Source organism: Dioscorea cayenensis, chromosome 2 (assembly GCF_009730915.1).
Source record: "Dioscorea cayenensis subsp. rotundata cultivar TDr96_F1 chromosome 2, TDr96_F1_v2_PseudoChromosome.rev07_lg8_w22 25.fasta, whole genome shotgun sequence".
NCBI classification, from domain to species: domain Eukaryota; kingdom Viridiplantae; phylum Streptophyta; class Magnoliopsida; order Dioscoreales; family Dioscoreaceae; genus Dioscorea; species Dioscorea cayenensis.
The window spans coordinates 16,147,139-16,156,538 of record NC_052472.1 but is presented as its reverse complement, the minus strand read 5'-3'; the positions used below and the strand labels follow the sequence as shown (position 1 = coordinate 16,156,538).

Below are 9,400 nucleotides of genomic sequence, written 5' to 3'. Positions count from 1 at the left end.
TCCTATCTTTTATTTGTGCCTCTTTCTTCTTTTCTTGTTTTTACTTGCATTAATTTGTTTTCACATCATCATCGACTTATTTTCATTCTAGTTAAATAGCAATCTTTGTGTTTCTAAGCACTATTCCCTGAGGATTTGATTACCCTCTCACATTATTACTTCGACAAACCCGTGCACTTACGGTTAACAAGCAAAAGGGCTATGTCAAGTTTTTGGCACCATCGCCGAGGAATAGCCGTTTTAGAAGCAATTCGCACTTTGCTATTTTAGCTATTCATCACTCGTTCTATTTCATATCTTCTTATTCTTCCATCGTTCTAATTTGTTTTTCTTTCTTTGGTTGAAAGAAATTCAGACAATGAACGAAGAATTCATAGAAGGGGGAAAGAACCTGTGCAAGAATTATCTAATCAAGCTGAGATAGAAAGTGAAGGGTCAGATAATATGGCAAAAACAGAATGAGCAATTAAGGACATTGCCCGATTATGTAACACCTGCAGTTCTTGGCACACAATCTAGCATTGTGCGGCCACCGATCACAGCTCAGAATTTTGAGCTCAAGCTAGCATTCATCCAAATGTTACAGCAGTCGGTACAGTTTAATGGTTTGGCTGATGAGGATCCAAACAATCACATATAGAACTTCTTGGAAGTGTGTGACATGCTCAAGATCAATGGTGTTATGGATGATGCTATCCAGTTAAGGGCCTTCTCATTTTCCTTGAAAGGGAGAGCGAAGCAATGGCTGCATTCATTACCTAGAGCATCGATTACTACATGGGAGGAGATGATAGAAGCTTTTCTTGCCTGATATTTCCCTCCCAGAAAATCTGCAATGCTTAGGAATGAAATATCCTCTTTTATACAAACAAAATTGGAGTCTCTATTTGAGACATGTGATAGGTTCAAGGAGCTCTTGCGGAAATGTCCTCAGCATGGGTTCCCCGAGTAGATGATCATTCAGACTTTCTATAATGGGTTCAACCCAAGCACAAGATAGTTACTTGATGCTGTAGCATGAGTTACCTTAGGAAGCGAGACCCTGGAAGAAGCCCGGCTTCTCATTAAAGAAATGGCTATGAACAGTTATCAGTAGAATAGAAAAGACCGGAAGAAGATAGCCGAACTTCATGAGATCGATACAGTTACACTCTAACTTCTAATAGAGTGGCGGCCGTGACTAGTTGTACAGGATATGGTGGAGGACATGCTCTGTCAGATTGCCCTATTTCTTTTGGTGGTACATCCTTGGTAGAGTAAGTGGATTTTGTGGGTAATGCAATGAGAAATCAAGGCAATCCATATAGCAACAATTGTAATCTGGGTTGGAGGAGCCACCCGAATCTTTCATGGAGTAATCAAGGGCAACAGAAATCCATGGCACAAGCTGGTTTGCAACAACAACAACAAGCCCCAAGCATGGAGAACCGAGTTTCAGGTTTGGAAAAACGGATGACCAATCTAGAGAAGGATTTGATCAAGTTCATCGCATCATCAGATACAAGATTTCAATCGGTTGAAGCCACACTTCACAACCACACCGCTTCATTGCGTAACTTGGAGAATCAAGTGGGGCAAATTGCGAAGTCTCTATCGGAGAGACCTCAAGGGAGTTTACCTAGCAACACCAAAACCAATCCGAGAGAACATGTGAAGGCGATCACTTTGAGAAGTAGTCACGAGGTTGAGGGTAGGCTTCCGAGTAAGAAGACCAATGTTGAAGAACCTGAGGTCATGGAGGTTGAGGAGAGAACTAAAGAAAAGGAGATGGCACCCCCACCTTACAAGCCAAAAATCCCTTATCCATCAAGATTGAAGAACGACAAAAATGATGAGCAATACAAGAAGTTCTTGGGTCTATTCTAGCAGTTGCACATCAACATTCCTTTTTTGGAGGCGTTGTCTCAAATGCCTCGTTATGCAAAGTTTCTCAGGGACCTATTGACCAACAAGAGGACATTGGGGAGAGTACATCTGTGATTCTAGATGCTTCATGTTCGGCGCTGTTGCAAAAGAATATGCCGAACAAGAAGAAGGACCCCGGAAGCTTCATCATTCCGTGCAACATTAGTAATTTAGGTGAAGAGAATGCATTAGTGGATTCATGGGCTAGCATCAACGTTATGCCTTATACTTTCTTCCAAAACCTAGGCTTGGGAAAGCCTAGGGCCACTCGAATGAAATTACAATTGGTGGACCAAATGGTGAGACATCCGAGGGGCATCATCAAAGACGTACTTGTGAAGATTGACAAGTACATATTTCCTACAGACTTTGCAGTGTTTGATGTTGATGAGGTGTCTATGTCCCACTAATACTTGGAAGGTCATTCTTGCATACTTCCAAGGCTCTTATCGACATGGATGGTGGGGAGTTGACTTTACAAGTTGGGGATGACAAGCCTACATACCGTCTCGCCGAAGCCATGAGATATTCTCTAGACTTTGATGATACTCTTTATTTTCATGACACTACTGATGAATTAATAGATAAATATGTGCAAGAAATGATGTGTCAAGACCTGTACTAGGGGTTGCTAAACCAAGAAGTGGAGAATGAAGACATGATGACACTTGGTCTAGAGGACAAGGTGCAACCTATCCCGGGGATCATGAAGAAGATGATCGGGAAAATGAAGCGTGCAAGGAGACATCACAAGAAATGCCCTAAGGCTAATGGGCATATACAAGAACGGAGTAAGGTGGCGAACCCTTCTGCAGTAACAAACTTGATAACTCTCCCTCTACCATCAAAAGACTATGGTCATCATGCTTTCAGGTTATGGGTAAGATTGAAATCTTCATCTATGAGCCCCGATGAGGTAAGAAGAGGTACATCAAGCTGAATGATGTTAAACAAGCGCTTCTTGGGAGGCAACCCAAGTCTTTACTATTTCTCTAGGTATAAGTTAGTGTTTGCATGAATAAGAGCTTAAGTGTTGGTTTCTTAATCTTTTACATGCTATTGTTGTTAATTTTCTAGTGGATCTTTGGTGTTTTCATGTACTTACTTGTGTGTGGTGAAGTATTTTCGTTGTTTGAGCGTGTTTTTCATGTTTCTCTCATTACATGTACATAATATAGGCAGCTTTGAGCAGATGTAAATGTTCAGAAATTTTCTGCAAAGTCTGTGACTTTTTCTAAGTTATCCAAAGAAAACACATGGCCGTGTGAAAATTGCACACGGACATGTGTTCTCATTCAGAGCTCATCCCAAGAGGACACAAGGGCGTGTGTCTGCCCCTGTGAATGACCTTGTGATAGTCACACGACCATGTCGAATTTCCACACAGGCGTGTGTTTCTCTACAGAGGTTCAGAACTTTATCCCGAGAAGACACAGGGGTGTGTGTCTGCCCCTGTGAAAAGACCGAATATGCGTCTAAACCGCAAGTGCACGGGTGTCGAAGTAGAAAATCCGAGGTGAGTGGGTATTGTATCCATAAGGAATAGTGAATAGAAACACAATGATTGCTATCTAACTATGATGAGAATAAATCGATGGTATGAAGAATGAGATTTACTGATAACGCCCCTTGCTTATGTCCCACAACTGCACGGGTTTGTCGAGTAATAAAATCCCAGGTGAGTGGTTATCATATCCACAGGGAGTAGGGAATAAAAATACTTAAATTGATTCTTAACCAAGTGAAAGATGAATAATGGTTTTGTTAAGAAGATATAATGTAAACAAGAATAAAAGAGGCAAGAAAGAGGAGCACAAGTAAAGGGGAGGTAAGGCAATCGATATAAATGGGGTACTCGGATATTGTTCCAGATAGGATGCCCGGTTCAAGTGCAAAACCCTCTATTATGCTTCTTAACTAATGCATTAGTGAGTTATGGGGATCTTTCAATACATGGTCCCAAATCTAAGGTCACCCATGCCAGACTCTATACATGTCACAGAGGAGAAATCGAACAATCTCAACACATCACACTCGTACAAAATCGCAATGAGTTCTAGGGATTCCAAGTGATAAATCCTCTTCCTAGATGTAGACCTAACCCTTTGGTCCAGGTGGAAGGTCCCTAGTCACAATCAAGCCCTAGGTGCTAAAATCACTTCAACACTTCACTCCGTTGCCTTTGCAACTAAGCGCCAGCGGAAGGTTATCCCTTAGCCCATTCACTCTACTATGACCGCAAAGAACTCGAGAAAAGGAGGTAGGATAAATAACACCGGAGGGGAAAGGGGACGCTCCGCTACCTCTCGACTCACCTTCTCAACCCTCTCCAATCTAGCTTTGTCTAACTCTCGTGGTGTGCACTCACTCATAAGGGTTACCAATAAGAACTCTCAACCCTAGTGTTACTCTAAGAGAATATTCATTCAATAAAACATGCAAGATTGAAACTCAATTAAAGCATCAATTAATGAAAGCATAATAAATGGTTTAATGAAACAAATACATCATAGGGTTCACAAATCCAAGTACCCACTAGGGGTTTAGCTCTTCATGGAGCTAGTTACAATCAATAATGAAATCGAATGTAAAAGCAACTAATCCATAGAAAACCCCCTCGATAGTCGTGACGATGGTCTTGTGGAGAAGCTTCGACTCTTCCAAAGGTCCCTTTGTCCGGCTTAGGATACACCTCGCCGGATCGATGCGAATGAAAGCTCTCCCACTAACCTTCTTCCAAATGGACCGCGATATCGAAGCCATGGAACCTCTCCAAATCCCTTGCCAATACCTCTCAAAACCCTAGCCACCACCCTCTCTCAAGTTGGGGAAAAGATGGAGAAAAAGAATAATGAAATCAGAGCAGAAATCGGCCTTAAATAGGGCTGGAATTGGGCATCCACACGCCCCTGTAGATTCTCCACATGGGCATGTGGAAATTCCACATGGGCGTGAATAATGTCCACACGCCCGTGTGGATTCTCTGAGCTTCACTTTTTCGGCCAGCTATGAACAAAACGTGCTACAGTAACAGCCCGAAACACTCCCGAATCCATGTTTTCATCGAGGTAGCGTAAACAGGCACACGTTTACATCCTAGATCGTCTTGCTTCTTCAATAAACGGTTTCATTGGTGAAGATCTTGCTATCAATGTACAAGACGAGATACTCGAATGTACTGCCTTTGTGCCCCTCCAAATTATTGTGCTAACTTGAATACAAGGAACATTGGCTTCTTTCTTTAACATTCGGTTTCACAACCCTATACGCATGAAAGTAACATAAATTCACACATATTAGCGCTAAAACCTGATAAAAGTAATGCTCATTGTAAGGAAAGAATACTTCACATTCTTATAACACAAGCACTTATCAAACCCCCCCCCCCACACACACACACACACTTAAGCTTTTACAAGTCCTCAAGCAAAAATTAAAACATTGAAGTATATACGAAGGAGATATTGGAAGTGCTTGGCCTTAGCTTCACAAAAACATGCAAAGATAACATTCTATAAGTAAGGGAAATTCAACACCAAATATAAAAACTCAATGCTCTAACTAAAAAACTTGAATAAAAAAGGACAACAAACCCGAAATCATGTAAGTGTGTGTAAACTCACTTAAGTCAACCCAAGGAATACTCCTCAAAGTTCTAAGTATAAAGGACTTATTTCTCTACTCAACATAACAAAGCAAAGAGATGGTAGTAGCTTCACACATCCTCTAAGGTAGCCCTTTCCGAAGCGGCCGCCTAAGTGGCTTTCACACTTTCGAGGTGGTAGCTCTTTCTACCTGAGCAGTAGCTTTCACTCATCCTATGAGATAGCTCTTTCTGTCATTAGGGTATAACTAATATCCGACTTATGAGAATAGTTTCATACTTCATAGGTGGTAGCTCTTTCCACCCAACAAGCACTACTAAAAAAAAAAAAATTATTTTGTTCTTCTTTTCCTTTTTCCATTTTTTTTGAAACACTTAACAAAAGAAACAACTATACCTAGTCCCTATAACATCAATCTTGAGTTTCCAAAAGAGTATAAAGAGTGAATAGTGCAACAACTGTCAACAGGGCAAAAATTCCTAGAAATTCAAGTAAGAACTAGAGCATGAGAATATTCAAAGTTAAAAATTCTCCTTAACTCAAGAATACAATTATTGCAACTAAAATAAACCACCATTGGCTAAGTGAGCATGCATATCAATCAAAACTAATATAAAGGAGATGTGCATGTATTAACGCTTAAATCTGCTTAAAGTAATGCTCATCATAAGGAAATAACACTTCGCATTCTTATCACACATGCACTTATCAAACTCCCCCACACTTAAGCTTTTGCTTGTCCTCAAGCAAATAAATACACATTGAAACATTGACACGCGACCAAATATGCGTGTGAACCGCAAGTGCATGGGTGTCGAAGTAATAATTACCCCGGTGAGTGGGTAGTCGAATCCACAGGGAACAGGGCTACTAGTACTAACTTCTTCTCTCCTTTCTAACCTAATGATAAATGGAAAGGTGTGGTGATCTAATGTGCGAAGAAATGAATACCGGAGATGAATTTGCAAGGGTTAAATGGATGGAGATCTCATTCAGTAAAAGTGGGGTATTCGGACAATGCTCCCCCTAGGATTCAGGTATTAGGTACCGGATAAGCAAAGTGTTTCTATGATGAGTTAGTTAAGTCGTGGAAATCTAAATATAATCGGATCCAGCCTCCCGATAACCGATACTAGTCACCTACGAGGTCCCGGTGGAGAAATCACTCAATCTCAACACCTCACACCACATATGACCGTAAAACACTTTAGGGATTCCAAGAGGTGTATCCGATTCCTAAAGATTGATCCAACCCTAATTCCCAGCGAAGGATCCTAACCCCCTACAAGCTCCCAGTGGAGAAATCTCTCAATCTCACGCCTCACACCAAATATGGTTACATAGAGATTAGGGAACGGAGATAGAATACACCAATCGGAGGGGAAAGGGGATGCTCACTATCTCATGACTCGCCCTCTCAACCCTTTTCAATCTTGAGATTCTAACCCTAATGGAGACTTCTCTCTCACCAAGGTAACAAATCATGCAAACCAAATAACCAAAAGATCAATAAGGCAAGCAAGAATTAGACAATCAAGATTAAAACTTAATCAAACTCGGATTAAATAGAAACACTAAGCAAATTCACAAAAGATGAGAATCCTAGGGTTCACATTCCCAAATACCCTGTAGGGTTTTAGCTCTCCATGGAGCAACATACAAAACACACTATCAATGAATGAAAGTACATTAAAACCACAGAAATAAACCCCTTATATATGAATTGATGGCCATGATGGAGAGCTTCGACGTCTTGAAGGACCCACTCCGAAACTAGGTTCACCGGTGGTTTCCTTGATGCTATGACGGAGGAGGAATCGATCAAAGTTGGTGACGAAGCGCCTCCAAAGCCGCAAATACCTCCTCTCCAAACCCTAGCCGTCTCACCCCTCAAGAGCGACACAAAAGATAAGAAAAAATAGGCAAAACAGCTATTTATAGGCATTAGACCGCGTCTGTCACACGCCCCACGCGCCCATCTGGATTTTCCACGTGGCCGGGTGGGCTGCAGGAATTTTCACGCGGGCGCATGGAATTTCCACGCTGGGCGTGAACAGTAATTTTGCTACAGTAGAATTACTACAGTAATTTTCACAAACCGCGGTCCAAACACTCTTCTCTTAAGGCCACATGTCCGGGTACACGTCCATGTGGTAGGCTATAAAACGTTTCTTCATCAACGTATCTTTGAGAGGTCTTGCAATCTTCGCAAAGAGAAGGCACATGAAGATGTGGCTGCCTTTGTGCCCTTCCAACTAGTGAATTGACTTGAATCTTCTTGGAAGTTGGCACACATCTCCACGTTTATGAACTCCTCTCGTGTCTTGGTCCTTGAATTGAACAAGAACTCCCAACATTGTGTCTTTATAGTCTATCTTTGCTTCCTTTTTACTGTTTAAGACATTCACAACCTATATGCATAAAAGAACACCAAATACACAATATGAGACAAACCATGGTAAAAGTGATGCTCAATGCATGTAAAACATATATAAAAATATGTCTACTCAAGCACTTATCAAACTCCCCAACACTTAAGTCTTTGCTTGTCCTCAAGCAAAATTAAACATTAAACTCATGGAAAGAAAAGAGAAGTGCTTGGCCTTAGGTTCACCAAAAGAGTACAAGAATAAAATTCTACAGTCATGGAGAGAATCAAACACTAGACCAAACAATCAATGCTCTAACAAACAATCCAATCAAAAATGAATGTGGTAAAATCCGAATACGTGTGTGTGTGAAAAACTCAACTCATGTCAACACTATGTCCACTACCAAATTCTTATTAACGTGGGACTTATTTATAAATAGAAAGAATAGGTAGTAGCTTCACACAACCTCTAAAGTAGCCCTTTCCCAAGATGCCTCCTGAGTGGCTTTCACACTTTCGAGGTGGTAGCTATTTCTACCAAGGATGGTAGCTTTCACACATCCCATGAGATATCTCTTTCTCTCATTAGGGAATAACAAGTATCCGACTTATGAGAGTAGCTACATACAATATGTGTGGTAGCTCTTTCCACCCCGTATGTACAAACAATTTCCAATTTTCAAATTTTTTTCTGATTTTTTCTCGATTTTTCCTCCGATTTTTTAAATAAAAACTAGCACATTAAAATCCCAAACATAATGAACTAGAGTCTTCATAGGTCTAATGAGCGAGAAAAGTGCACAAAGAGCAATCGGACAAAAATATTCAATAAAATTGGATGAAAACTAAAGCATGATAAAATCCATGTTTATAACCTCCAAAAACTAAGAATTAAACTCTTAACCCTGAGGTGAACCTTCATTGGCAACAAGAGCATGCTCATGAAAACACAAGTAAAAGTCATGTATAAGGTGAACCCTCCCCCACACTTAAGATGTACATTGTCCTCAATGTACGCATGCAAGCACAATAAAAATAATAACAATGGAAGCATAATGTGTGTGGGAATGCAATTTAAACAATACTCCCCTGAACTCCTCATTAATCGTTTGGTGAAGTCTAACTCATGGGCTCGTTGTATGGGTTGTGAAGCTCACACGACCATGTGACAATATCGCTTGATCGTGTCTATGACTAAAACACCATCAACATCAATCTCAAGGCCATCTGCACGTAGACAAGGGGTTCAGTGAAGCTCAACAAAATAGAAAAGACGTACGAGTTCTTATAAGTAAACAAAAGAAGCACAAACTCGCACAAACAAAACAAAACACATAGTTAACTAAAGTCTAAAAGATAAAATAAAAAAAACTAAAAAAATTGAAAACAAAAGTAAGGGAAACTAAAGAATCATGAGTGGGACGCCACAAGCATCGACGTCGTCTTCTGGTGTTGCCGGTGCCAAAAGAATGTTCTTATCCAAGGTTAACCGTATGAAATTAAAGCATTTCGGAACAAG

General features: G+C 40.6%; 1 non-coding gene across 1 annotated transcript; it reads right to left on the bottom strand.

Annotated features, from left to right (window-relative positions):
• Positions 1 to 835: 835 nt before the first annotated feature.
• On the bottom strand, positions 836 to 942 carry LOC120281913. The gene has a single exon (XR_005542837.1). It is a non-coding gene; the product is annotated as a small nucleolar RNA R71 (small nucleolar RNA).
• Between the last annotated feature and the right edge of the window lie 8,458 nt (positions 943 to 9,400).